Source organism: Pinus tabuliformis, chromosome 3_2 (genome assembly GCF_031772625.1).
Source record: "Pinus tabuliformis cultivar Carrire ecotype Pingquan chromosome 3_2, CPIR1, whole genome shotgun sequence".
NCBI lineage: Eukaryota > Viridiplantae > Streptophyta > Pinopsida > Pinales > Pinaceae > Pinus > Pinus tabuliformis.
Genome location: NC_142302.1, coordinates 665747435 through 665762517, shown reverse-complemented (window position 1 = coordinate 665762517; position 15083 = coordinate 665747435).

Genomic DNA, 15083 nt, shown 5'->3' with positions numbered 1-15083 from the left:
AATTCCACCTTAGAGGCTATTTAGGCAATTTCCCTTTCACACAACCAAACTGACGAATATATATATATATATATATATAGTTAAAAAACTATATAATATAAATAATAACTATATATATAATATATAATAATATTTAAATAAAAACAAATTTGAATTCCACCTTAGAGGCTATTTAGGCAATTTCCCTTTCACACAACCAAACTGGCAAATCCGAAGGTGACACTTGTCACAGCTCCATTGGGCGAAAACTGAAGAAGATTCCCTTTGCTGACTAAACTATTGACTGGACTGCCATGTCATCATTCTGTCCCATTCTGCAATTTTTTTAGCTGTTTAGGAAAACGAACAACAAGTCTTTTCTCCTTCACTCGGACTCTGTTTTCGAAGAAACAAATTGCGTTGCGATCATCTTGACAAGATAGACACAACCATATAGTTTTCGAGCCAATCTGAGAACTTTAAATTTTGAGCTAAACACTGAGCACCTAATCACCATCATACCATGGCTATTCAGAAATGGCGAGGCAAGGTTGAAAACCACTGTCACACTTGCCAAAAACCATGCCAATGACAACAAGAGAACCAAATACGCACATGCAAGTACCATGCATGCCAAAACTAACAAGGAAATCTTACATGCAACCTAATACCTGCAGGTAATCTCGTTGTATCCACTTGATCCAACTCTTCCTTGCTTGAACCTTGCTTCCCTTTGCTTTCTTGTCCTTCCTTTACCTTCCTTTCTCTAATGTTAGAGTGCTCCAAGGATGATCTAAGTGTGCAAGAGTATGAGAGAATAGGGAGAATACAGAGAGAGCTCCAAAACTAAGCTGACAAAAGGTTAGAATGAAAAAAGTTGTGAACTGATCCTCATAAAAGTTTTTATTAATGGGGCTTCTATTTTCTTGAATTTCCATTGTTTTCATTCAATTTCCACCTCACATGCAACCTGTGACCTTTCACCTTCGTTTTTTCCTAATTTCTTTTATTTTCATAAATAAATTTCCAATTAATGCCTCTTTGCATTTTCAAAGCCTTTGCCAATGTCTTTACCAATTTCCCCTTAGCCATAATAAACCAAATGAACACCTGCTAGGATGTTTTACCCAACATTTAGTTTGGAATATGTGTCCCATGACCTTGGTCTTAGTTTTCCTTTTTTAACTTTATGACATGAATTTTTAACCAGGGTTGTTACAAATTCTTCTTTCTCATATCATAGATTTATTTTTAATCCTTTTCCATTCCATATATGTTGTTAAGATCTATTTCTTCTTGTAATTGAACATTAACCTATGGCCCTTGCATAGGTTGGTGCCTATGAAAATCCACTCTTAGCTTGCACTAGAATGGGTGACCAATATCTCTCATCATAGAAAAGGATTGTATCCCTTGAGGAAGATTATGTCTTTATTTGGTAAAAGTATGTTTTTTTGTAAAAGGTGACTCACCATAGGGTGAAAATAATTCATTTTCTCCACTTTATGTGCCTATGGTTAGGCCTTACCAATGAATTGTCATATTGTCATATGGGGCATTGCGATCATATTGACGAGACAAATGCAACCATATAGTTTTCGATCCAATATGAGAACTTCGAATTTTGAGCTAAATATTGAGCACCTGAACACCATCACACCATGGCTATCCGGAAATGGGAAGGCAAGGTTGAAAACCACTGTCACACCTACCAAAACCCATGCCAATGAAAACAAGAGAACCAAATACGCACATGCAAGTACCATGCATGCCAAAATTAACAAGGAAATCTTACATGCAACCTGATACCTGCAAGTAATCTCGTTGTATCCACTTGATCCAACTCTTCCTTGCTTGAACTTTGCTTCCCTTTGCTTTCTTATCCTTCCTTTACCTTCCTTTCTCCAATGTTAGAGTGCTCCAAGGATGATCTAAGTGTGCAAGAGTATGAGAGAAAGGGAATAGGGAGAATACAGAGAGAGATCCAAAACTAAGCTGACAGAAGGTTAAAATGAAAAATGTTGTGAACTAATCCTCAAGAGTTTTTATCAATGGGGCTTCTATTTTCTTCAATTTCCATTGTTTTCGTTCAATTTCCACCTCACATGCAACCTGTGACCTTTCACCTTCCCTTTTTCCTAATTTCCTTTATCTTCATAAATAAATTTCCAATTAATGCTTCTTTGCTTTTTCAAAGCCTTTTCTAATGTCTTTACCAATTTCCCCTTAGCTATAATAAACCAAATGAACACCTGCTAGGATGTTTTACCCAACATTCAGCTTGGAATACATGTCCCATGACCTTGGTCTTATTTTTCCTTTCTTAACTTTATGACATGGATTTTTAACCAGGGTTGTTACAAATTCTTCTTTCTCATATCATAGATTTATTTTTAATCCTTTTCCATTTCATATATGTTGTTAAGATCTATTTCTTCTTGTAATTGAACATTAACCTATGGCCCTTGCATAGGTTGGTGCCTATGGAAATCCACTCTTAGCTTGCACTAGACTGGATGACTAATATCTCTCATCATAGAAAAGGATTGTATCCCTTGTGGAAGATTATGTCTTTATTTGGTAAAAGTATGTTTTTTTCTAAAAGGTGACTCACCATAGGGTGAAAATAATTCATTTTCTCCACTTTATGTGCCTATCGTTAGGCCTCACCAATGAACTGTCATCTTTTCATATCAAAGTTGATGAACTTTGCATCTTGCATCTAATCTTTTTGCAATGCAAGCCTACCTTATTATCAATCTCGGATTTCAACCCGATTGGATTAAGAAGAAAGACGACATTATTTCCATGGGTTATTTTATACATTTAATTATGTTTCATTGAATCTTACTAAGCTTTGGGCTTGGATATCTAAGACTCATAATTTCCTTCTTCCAATAATTTAATTTGTAGAGGCACACCCTAATTTGGTTATGGAATTTAACTCTCAATGGAACAAAGAGTCTATCATTCTCTATGGGCCTTGGTTTTCTAGGAACACTAAACCTTTTATGATGTATTGGAAAGCATACATTAACCCTTATGTAAAGTCATCTTTCGTTCCTACCTAGGAATGTATAACATGTATTTAGAATATTGACATGAAATTCTCTTTGGAATATCGACATGGTGGCTCCCTTTTACGATGTCAAATTTCTTTGATAGTTGAGTAGGTGAATGTTTAATCTTAAAGTATGGTCAAATTTACATTCAAGATGATTTGGGAAATTATCCATTAAAGATATCATTCATATATGTAATGATTATGTGGTTAAAGTGAATGTTGTACTATTCAACACTTTGCTTTCTATTTTAGATATTGTACTATTCAACACTTTGCTTTCTATTCTAGATATTTTTTTGAGGATTCCCCTTGGATTTATCTATTATGTGATCCTGGCTTTGATAACCTCCTAGATAAAGAAGTGCAAATATAGAAAGCCCACTTGGTGGAAGGAATCTATCTCTAATCAACATTGGGTTAAAATAGAAAATAATTATGATATAGATTTTGAGTGTAGAGCACAAGATAATCCTCTTTCACCTTCTTACAAGAAAAGAAAAATAATATAAAACCCATATTTTATATAAGTGTAAAACGCTGATATGTAAAACCATGATTCCTTACATGAAATATGGGTGAGAAAGTACAATAAAATATATTCTTTTTAAATCTCATTTTAAATTTTTGATTTAAAAATTAGCCCAATAATCTTTCCATGAATTTCAAGTAAATAGTTTATAAAAAAAAAAAACAAAATTCTAAAAAAATCTTGACAAATTTAAGCAAATTTTAATGATATATATTAAATTTTTCTTAATATTTTTTTTTAACTTTAACGGTTAATTTTTTGATTGGCCGCAAAACAACTGCGGCTTACTTATTACACAGAGAACAGTTTCCCCAATTTTTCTTATCTCTCAGTTTTCTTGTTACACAGTGAGGGTCCATGGACATGCTTTGACACTGTATCGCCCTTTGGGGAAGTAAATTCGCAGAATCCCTGCTTTAAGGCTCTGAGAACTGCCGGACTTGTCCGGGCCGTCAATTAGAGTCTGGGAAATCAGCCATTTAAGAGTTTGTGCTGTCCATTTTGTTGCTCTGTCCAGCAATAAGGATCAATGCTTACTCCTCGTCGTTTCACTAAGTCCACAGTCAAATGAAGAACCACCCGCTTTCTGGATGAACTGAAGAAGGAACGGTCTTAGACAATGCTGCGCCGCTGCTTGGATTTACTAAACTGGGCTACTGCAACAGCAAATCCTTGGCGTTCATACCCAAAGCAATGATTTCAGCTACAAATGAGATTCTGAACTTTACCTCCTACAGGATTATTGATTGTATTTGCGCCACAGAACTGAATACAGCCACTCGTCAACAGGAGAGAACCGGGAATTAATTCATCCAACTCCACACCTGTAACAGGGAATCGCTGGTGCATTCTTTCATTCAATCTCACAAAATCCAAGTCGACACAGGAAAGAACATCTTTCAGTTTGGGATTGGTCACGTCTGGAAAACGAATCAGTTGCTGCCCAATAATTCCTTCCTTTTTTCATGATGAACCCTTCCTGTTAAAAGACCACCTTGGCTTTTTGTTTAATTAAATTCAGATATTCATCCTCTCGCGCATGCTTCAGCTGGGAAATTTTTCTTAATATTAACAATGAAGTTTGACTTATTTATCTCTCTGATCTTTTTAAGATATTTATTAGAACAATAATAATTATTATAATTCATAATAAATTAATTTAAAAATATTTCAGAATATATTTTACAATTCCATATATCTTAATTATAAAAAATTTAAACTAAAATATTTGCTTTCATATTTTTAAATATTCATTAAAGTTAAAATTATAATATGAGTTTTATTTAATAAATAAAAATGATTTGAAATCTCTTTATAAATGTTTAAAAAACTAAGCTTTCACACTTTTTATTCATGCATTAATTGATTATTACCTGATAAAGAACGCTCATTGCAATAAAAAGAAGTACTAATTTTACACGTTGCGGAGAATGGAATAAAAAGCAAAAATATAATTAAATATTTTAATATTACGTTACATAGAAAATTATAATATTATTTTATAATTTATAATTTTTATTGTAGGTTTTCTGAGTTTGTTTGAGTTCTTCAATATTATCAATTACAAGTAAAATATCACAAATCAAATTTTCATTTTTATTTTATTAAATTGGAAAAAACAAATTTTATTGAAAAATGATTTTTTTTAAAACATAAAATTTATTCTCAAACAATTATTTTACATTATGTCTGGAAACCAGAAAAATTATTAAAGAAAGATTTAATATAATTTTACTAAAACTGATTAAACCAAAAAATAACAATGACACCGTGATTGCAATATAATTTATTTTTTAGAAAGTTCTGGTCGCTGACATCCCGTCAACCGACTACTACATTCGCTAATTCCAATTTATAGATGGTGGGAAGCCCTTTCTTTACATAGGATGTCACCGACTCCTCAAATCCTCGAACACGCACTTTATTCTTGGGACTGTAAGATATCAACGACCCACAACAGTTCTCTGCTATGCATGAAACTAAAGTAATTATGCGCCTAAAGGCTTCCCCATTCTCACATTTCACATAAAATACCCTAAACGTGGGAGCCGAAATTTGACACAGGTCATACTGTGAAACATACTTGCACCTAATGTCGCTGTCAATGGCGTGACAGCGAAATTGCTTTTCAATGACACCATCAGCAGGTGTGAGTGTGACGTGCATTTCTAACCAAGGCACCGAAATTGCACCTTCTTTGTCGACTTTTGCACCTTCTGTGATGATTGCACACATATTGCCCCTTACCACCTTTAGTAGTAAGTCATTGGAAGGTGTTAAATCCTCTACCCACATCCCCAAAGAGTATAATTGTCGCCTCCATGAGCGAGGTAGTGGATCACATAGCAAATGCATTATATAGCAGAACAACACATTGACCTTGCCATAGAGCCACGCTCTAATTGATGTGTTGAACTCCAATAGTGCAGATATAAAACTCAGTGATAAAGGAATGAGCCAATACACCTGCGACTTCCTGGTTTGAAGAAATAACGCAATCAAATTTAAAATTTTGAGCAGCTTCTCCTCTGATACTGACATGTTCACTGGTAATAACCAGTCATTATTTAGACGTGCGCTGACATGCTGATTATTAAGTATGATCTCATCCAAGACTTCCTCGAAAGTCATGACACCGCCCGCGATCACTTGTTTCCAGAATTCCCTCTTACCTTTCACAAATAGCGTGGTTCGAGCAGTGACGGCATCCGCGAGCGCGGCGCTAACGGCGGCGGTGGTAGGTTCGGCGGCGGCACGGGTAGCGGAGGCGGCGGCGCGGGCAGCGTAGGCGGCGATGCGGGCTTCTGAAAGCGGGTCGTTCAAGGGCCAGCTCGGGTCTGTGCGGGCCTCGGCTTCGAGACGCTGAGCCTCGGCCTCGAAGCGTTGGGCCTCGGCATCGATGGGCTGGGCAGCGGCGCCGATGAGAACGACTCGAGCGAGCGGAGTGCCCTCGACACCGTAGCGGAGAACCTGTTCCAAGTTCTGCAGTTCCTCCCAAATTGTGTGAGTAATGTAATAACACATTTTGTTGTCTATGAATAGCATGTTACTGTTCTCTCCCTTTCTTTCGAGGAGGAAATCTGTACCCAAGTAGTGCAAATTCATCGTATTGACTTCAGGCCTCCAGATGCCACTCCTGTCAGAGGGAATATCTGGTTGGAGCACAAAGCAATTCGTTCTCTTGAAAACTCGACCCTCACAAGGTTGCAAGCGAGAATAAACCGGGGAGAGTCCGAACGGTCGCACCAGCCACCCAAATGCTCCTTGTATGAGCGCGCCAAGAGGTGTGAGTTTAGAGAATTGCCACAACCCCAGGCAGAGTTGGCACGCTAATAAAACATTATTTAAAAGTGATTCCATGTCGTCCCTTGACATATTTCTTCCTCCAAATGACAAACGATAGCACGCTCAGTGCAGTGTGCTAATGCTTCTCCTCCGCCTCCTTAATAATCTTCATCCATTTTCTCAGTTTTTAAGTGCAGGCATTTCCTTGTTCTTCAATCATTCCACGGGCATATTCTTCTTTTTCTTTGGATCTTGATATACAAGCCACCTCTCACTGGTTACAAGCCATCGAACTCCTCAATCTGAATGCAGTGTACATGGCATCGTTTCCTTTTGTTGCAGGTCCCACATGATATTCTCATCCATGTACTGGTTGGGTTTTGGCTGTGAATTGAGGTTTGATGTTGATAACTTGATGCCTTATGTTTCTCTTCGGATTCCACTTTGAGAGAAAAAACGAAAGATGTATTCCAGGTGGGAAACACGAAATCCTTAAAAGATAAAGACAGAGTGCAGGAAGACCGTGGTCCGTGACGCTGTCTTGCTCTTGTCTCGTCTTGTCGCGCGTGCGAGATGACATATTGTACATCTCACTGGTTTGCATGTGAAGGAAGGGATGCATTTTCTTTCCCTTCTTTATTGGATAAAGATGTAACACACATTATAGTGGTCGATAAACATTAAGACTATCATCATATAAATGGCATCATTTCCTTTTGTTGCAGGTCCCACATGATATTCTCATCCATGTACTGGTTGGGTTTTGGCTGTGAATTGAGGTTTGATGTTGATAACTTGATGCCTTACGTTTATCTTCGGATTCCACTTTGAGAGAAAAAGCGAAAGATGTATTCCAGGTGGGAAACACGAAATCCTTACAAGATAAAAAAAAACAGAGTGCAGGAAGACCGTGAAGGAAGGAATGCATTTTCTTTTCTCCGCCTTCTTTCCCTTCTTTTCGTGTATATAAATGAGATTCGAGATGAGATTCGACTTGTACGGGTTTGCATACGCATTTTCATCTTTATTTTTGTGGATCTCTTTGGTTTGCATATGAACGAAGGAAAGCATTTTTTTTTCTCCGGCTTCTTCCTGTTTTCCTTCACAACTCCACACTCAGCAATCCATGACGATTAGCCATCCATGATTGGGTGAGTTCCACGAACTCTCTATTTCCTTTTATGAAGCAATTTTTTTTTTTTTTTATTTCATATATATTAATTATTATAACTGTATTTTGCGCTATAACAACCACTTTAATACTTTAATAACTATTATATGTAATTTTTAAAAACCAATTATTTGAGATTATTAATAATTATATAAATAATATCATATTCTTATATATTTATATGTTTATGATTATTATATTAATATTATAATAATATTAACTCATAATAATATTATTAATATTAATTAATCATAATAATTTTCATAACAATAATTATTTTAATAAATGTAGTTGATATGTTCATAAAACTTCATTTCTATCTAAGGCACAACCACCGATAAATATATAATAATAATAATAATTTATTATTATTTTTTTTTTATAAAATTTAAATAGATAATTATTTATTTTATAAAAAACAATTAAATTTTAATATTATTTCTAGAAAAAAATATAAATATTTTATTTTATAAGTTATAATAAAAATAATAATAATATTATTAATAATAAATAATAGTTAAATAATTAATTATTGTTAAATAATAATAATATTTTTTTAATTAAATATTATTAAATAATAAAAATAAAAATAATTAATTCATCTTTACATAATAATAACTAATAATGATAATAATAAATTCTTTGTCACAATGTGACATTGGACCATGGTTGATTTTCATATTGAGACAATCTTTGTCACAAAGCAACATTGTAGCATGGTTGACCATGGTTGACTATGATTCACCATGTTTGACCCAAAGGAATAACAAACCATTGTGATTTATACTAAACACCCAAGATTGACCATGATTGACCATGTTTGATTCTATAAGACATGGTTGACCATGGTTGACCATGTTCAACCATGGTTGACCATGGTTGACAATGATTGTCCATGATTTTTATATGAAGATAATTTTTGTCACAATGCAACATCCCACCATGGTTGGTTATGGTTGACGATGGTTGACAATGATTGATATTATAAACCCAAGGGATTGATATTATGAATCGAAGGGAAAAATAAACTAAATGGATTAATACTAAACCCCCTTATTGACCATAGTTAACAATGGTTGACCATGATTGATATTATAAATCTAAGCGAATAATAAACCCAATGGATTGATATCATAAACCCAAGGGATTATGAACCGAAGGGAATCATATTAAATCGAGGGGACTAATATTATAAACCCAAGGTATAAAAACACTAAGATAAATATTAAAAATACTAAAATAAACATGGTTGAGCACAGTTGATTTTCATGTTAAGACAATCCTTGTCACAATGCGACATTGGACCATGGTTGATTATGGTTAACCATTGTTGAATAATATTAAACCCTAGGAATATGAACCCTTAGATCAATAAATCCAAGGGATTTATATTATAAACACAAGAGAATAATAAACTTAATGGATAGCAATTATAAACCCAAGGTATATAAATCTTAACATCATTATTATAAACCTTAAAATAAGCATAGTTGACCATGGCTGTCTATAGATTTCCATATAGAGACAATCCTTGTCACAATGCAATGTCGGACCATGGTCAACCATGGGTGACCATGATTGATTTTCATATCGAGACAATCTTTGTTGGACGCAACATTAGACCATTCTTGACCAAGCTTGATTTCAATTGCCAACCTTGTTTGACCATGGTTGAACATGGTTGGTTGTGATTGACCATGGTTGACAATGATTAATATTATAAACCCAATGGGTTGATATTATAAATCCAATGGATTAATATTATAAACCTAAGGGATTAATACTAAAGCTCCAAGGGATTATGAACCCAAGGGAATAATATTAAACCCAAGGGATTGATATTATAAACCCATTGTATATAAACCCTAAGATAAATATTATACACTAAAATAAACATGATTGGTCATCGTTGATTTCCATATTGAGACAATCCTTATCACAATTGCATGTTGAACCATGGTTGGCATCATAATAAACCATGGTCGACCGGGGAATAATAAACCCAAGCGATTGATATTATAAACCCAAAGGAACAATAAACTCGAGAGATTAGCACTAAAACCGCAACAAATTATGAACCTAAGGGAATAACATTAAACCCAATGGACTAATATTATAAAACCAATGTATAAAAACCCTAAGATAAGTATTAAAATTACTAAAATAAACATGATTGAGCATGGTTGATTTTCATATTGAGACAATCCTTGTAACAATGAGACATTGGACCATTGTTGACTATGGTTGAACATGGTTGACCATTGTTGAATAATATTAAACCCCAGAAATATGAGCGCTTACATCAATAAACCCAAGGGATTGATATTATAAACCCAAGGGAATAATAAACCTAAGGTATAAATATTATAAACCCAAGGTACATAAACCCTAACATGAATATTATAGACCCTAGAATAAACATAGTTGACCATGGTTTATTTCCATATAGAGACAATCCTTGTCACAATGCAACATTGGACCATGATTAACTATGGTTGACCATTATTTATTTTCATATTAAGACAATATTTATGAGAGAAAAACGTTGGACCATGGTTGACCATGGTTAATTTCCATATCCATAGGGTTTGATCATAGTTGAACATGGTTGGCTATGATTGACCATGGTTTACCATGATTAATATTATAAACATAATGCATAGATATTATAAACTCAAGGGAATAATAAACCCAAGAGATTAATACTAAAACCCAAGGGAATAAGATTAAACCCAAGGGACTTATATTATAAACCCAACGTATATAAACCCTAAGATAAATATTATAAACACTAAACTCAACGAAATAACAAACCCAAGAGATTAATACTAAAACCCAAAGAGATTATTAACCCAAGGGAATAATATTAAACCCAAGGGACTAATATTATAAACCCAATGTATATAAACCCTAAGATAAATATTATAAACACTAAAGTAAACATGATTGACCATGGTTGATTTTTATATTGAGATAATCCTTATCACAATGTCATGTTGGACCATGGTTGACCATGGTTAATTTTCATATCGAGACAATCTTTGCCACAATGCAACGTTGGACCATGGTTCATCATGGTTATTTTCATATCAAGACAATTTTTATCACAACGCGATGCTCAAACATGTTTGACCACGATTGACTATCGTTGACCATGTTTGATTCTATAAAACATGGTTGCCCGTCATCAACCATAGCTAACCCTGGTTGACCATGACTGTTGATGATCGTCAATGATTTTTATATGGAGACAATTTTTGTCATAATGCGATATCGGACCATGATTTACCATGGTAGACCATGGTTGGTTATGGTTGTCCATGGTTGACCATGATTGATATTATAAACCCAAGTTAATAATAAACCCAAAGGATTGATATTATGAACCTAAGGGAAACATAAATACAAGGGACTAATACTAAAACCACAAGGGATTATGAACCCAAGGGACTAATATTATAATCCCAACATTGGTAAACCCTAATATAAATATTACAAACACTAAAAAAAGCATGGTTGATTTTCATGGTAGGACAGTCCTTGTATGATTGACAATGGTTGACCATGATTGATATTATAGACCTAAGGGAATAATAAAGCCAAGGGATTGATATTATAAACCCAAAGGAATAATAAACCCAAGGGATTAATACTAAAACCCCAAGGGATTATGAACCCAAGGGAATAATATTAAACCCAAGGGACTAATATTATAAACTCAACATATATAAACCATAGGATAAATATTACAAACACTAAAATAAACATGATTGACCATCGTTGATTTTAATATTGAGACAATTCTTATCATAATTCCATGTTGGACCATGGTTGACCAAGGGTGACATCATAATAAACCATGGTTGACTGTGAAATAGCAAAAAGGCATTATATTCGTAAAAGACAAGAGAATCTCTTACACCTCTCTAAGGTAGCTCCTAATAAATTCTGGAGGTAGATTCTAACTAGGAAAACTAAAGATAATAATAAAATTGCTTTACATGATTGGAATTCCTATCTTAAAAAGCTTTATGAATCTCCAAATGTCACGGATAACTTTGAAACCCTCACAACGAAAGAAGTTTTCTCATTAGAAGACATTGATTTTAGGGTTAATCACTTGGCTAATGGAAAAGCTAAGGACATTGAAGGTTACCAGGCAGAAATCTTAAAAATTGGAGGTCATGTCCTCATCCCCACATTCACAAGCTTTTCAATCAAGTGGTCAAGCAAGGGTTCGCTAAACCATGGACTCAAAGCCTCATTATCCCTATTTTTAAAAGTGGAGATATAAATAACCCCTCTAATTATCAGAAAATTATGATCAACCCTCTCCTAGCCAAGTTATATGGTATTATTTTGGAAAGGAAGTTGAGCATATGGCTTGAAAGTGAAGGTAAGCGGGTTAAAGGCCAAGCGGGTTTTAGAAAGCAGCACTCAACAACAGAAGACCTCGTTACGCTTAGGATCATTGTGGAGGAATGCCGCAATGATAAATCCAATCCCTTTTGTTGCTTTGTGGACTTTAGAAAGGCTTTCGATATGGTTCCTAAAAACAACCTTTGGAATAGATTAGAAGAGCTAAAGGTTCCTTTTGAGTTGAGAGCTGCCGCTATAAGGTTATATGAGAATGTAATTGCCAATTTAAAGAGCAGTGAGGGGTGGTCGAAAGATATTAAGTGTAATATCGGAGTTAAATAAGGTTTCCCCCTTTCCCCTACCCTATTTGGCATTTACATCGACAAGTTAGAAGGTTGTTTAGAGGAAGTAGGATGTGCTGGCACGATCTTAGCTGGGATAGTCATCATCCTTCTTCTCTATGTTGATGATATTTTTCTTCTCGCAAGGTGCCCATCTGTTCTTGATAAGCAACTTATACTTCTTAAGGATTTCTACTCTACCATGGGTATGATTGTTAACATTGACAAAACAAAATTTATGATTATCGAATCCAAGAAGGACACTTATGCTAATTTTATGTATGACAATAGTAAATTGGAGGAAGTGTCTTCCTAAAAGCACCTAGGAATTGATATTCATCACAAGCTCAACTGGAACTATAGCATTGAGAAAAGGATTAATGGGGGATGGAAAGCTTATTCTGGTCTTGAACATAATTGTAAAATGGCAAACCTCGTAATGTGGGATAGAAAGAAGTTCCTCTTTGAAACTTTAGTCACTCCAGTTATCTTAAATGGTTGTGAGGTTTGGGTTTGTAGCATCTCTAGAGAATCCTGGAGAAAGATTGAGCAAATCCAGAAGCGTTTTATAATGTATAACCTCAAAATTAAAAGCAACACACCCTATCCTATTCTCCTTATAGAATTTTTTTCTTTCCCTTATCGAGAGCATAGCTATGACTAGACTTCTGTTGTACAAGCACAAACTCAATAACATAGGAGACCATAGACTTCCTACGCTAGCTTTAAATTCTAGCCAAAACCACCTAAGGCTCAAACGAGGTTGGTATAAAGACACCAAGGCCTGGTTAAACCATTGGGAGATCGACGAGAATGTTGCATTGCAAAACATTAATAACATTAAAAATATTGTCACTTCTAAGTTTAAAGAAAAAATGTGGTGTGAGAAAGATTTAGTAGCTAAAAGAAAATTAAGATATTATATGGAGGTCATCAACCCCACCCTAGAAGATCAAAAGTGTCTCTCTGTTTTAACTAGATCAAAGAAGAAAATTAATATAGCCAAGATTAGAATGAACTCTCATGAGCTCCATATTGAAACAGGTTGTTGGGCAGCTCCTAAAACACCATGGATGGAAAGGTTCTATCATCTCTGTGAGAATACGAACATCGAGGATGAAAATCACTTCCTCTTAGAGTGCCTCGTGTACAACCACATTAGATCTCAGTTTCAAAATCTTTATTGCAATATTGACCTTCGTAGCCTTTTACGTTGTCAAAATTAAAGTGAGCTCGGGAGGCTTCTCTCCAAGCTTTTTGAGCATAGTAATAAAATCTTAAATCAAACTAAATAATTCGTTTCTTTAGGTCCGATAAACCAAATTTTGGTCTCAGTGGATGTTAACCATCATCATCATCATGAACATCAAGGATGAAAATTACTTCTTCTTAGAGTGCCCCATGTACAACCACATTAGATCTAAGTTTCATAATCTTTGTTGCAATACTGACCTTCCTAGCCTTTTATGATGTCAAAATTATAGTGAGCTCAAGAGGCTTCTCTCCAAGCTTTTTGAGCATAGGAATAAAATCTTAAATCAAATTAAATAATAATTCATTTCTTTAGGTCCGATAGACCAAAGTTTAGTCTCAGTGGACGTTAACCATCATCATCATGAATTTAGATTCAAAATTTTGATTTTAATTAGTGGCGGCATATATTTTTATTATCTATTGAAACAATTCAAAGTTTAATTTAGGAGTGACAAAAACTGTTAAGTTAAATTTTGTGTTTTTTTTAATAATTTTTTTTTTAATATTAAGAAGTTAAATTTGATTGGTGATTAAGATAGGTTTATATTAATTAGAAATAAATTAAGTAGAGAAAGAAATTAGAGAAAAGATAACAATAAAAATACAAAGATGAAACAAACAAGTGAAATCTTAAATTGTAATAAAATATATATTCAACAGAGTTTTAGATATTAGTGATTCTCTATAAATTCTACTTTCAATTATATATAAAAATAAAAAGTGTGATCTAAAGTATTCATTAAAATAACAAAAACATAAAAATCATTTTTTTAATTAAGAGAATTTACAATACTATTTTACATGCAATTACATTTTTAAATGAAAAATAAAATAAAATATTTGATAAATAAAAACTTTTATTAAAAGAATTATTCGATGATTCCGAGGTGGGTGAAGCTTAGTTGATTTTTTTTTTTTAAGTGTGATTAAATATTAAGGTAATATACTTCGTCTGAGTCATTGATTGATGATTGCGGTGATGGGAGGGCGAAGCGTTGGATATAAAATATTTTTGAGTCATTGCTTGACAGTTGCGGTGATGAGGAGGGTGAAGCTTTGGATATAAAAATATTTTAGAGTGAAATATTAATAATTTTTCTC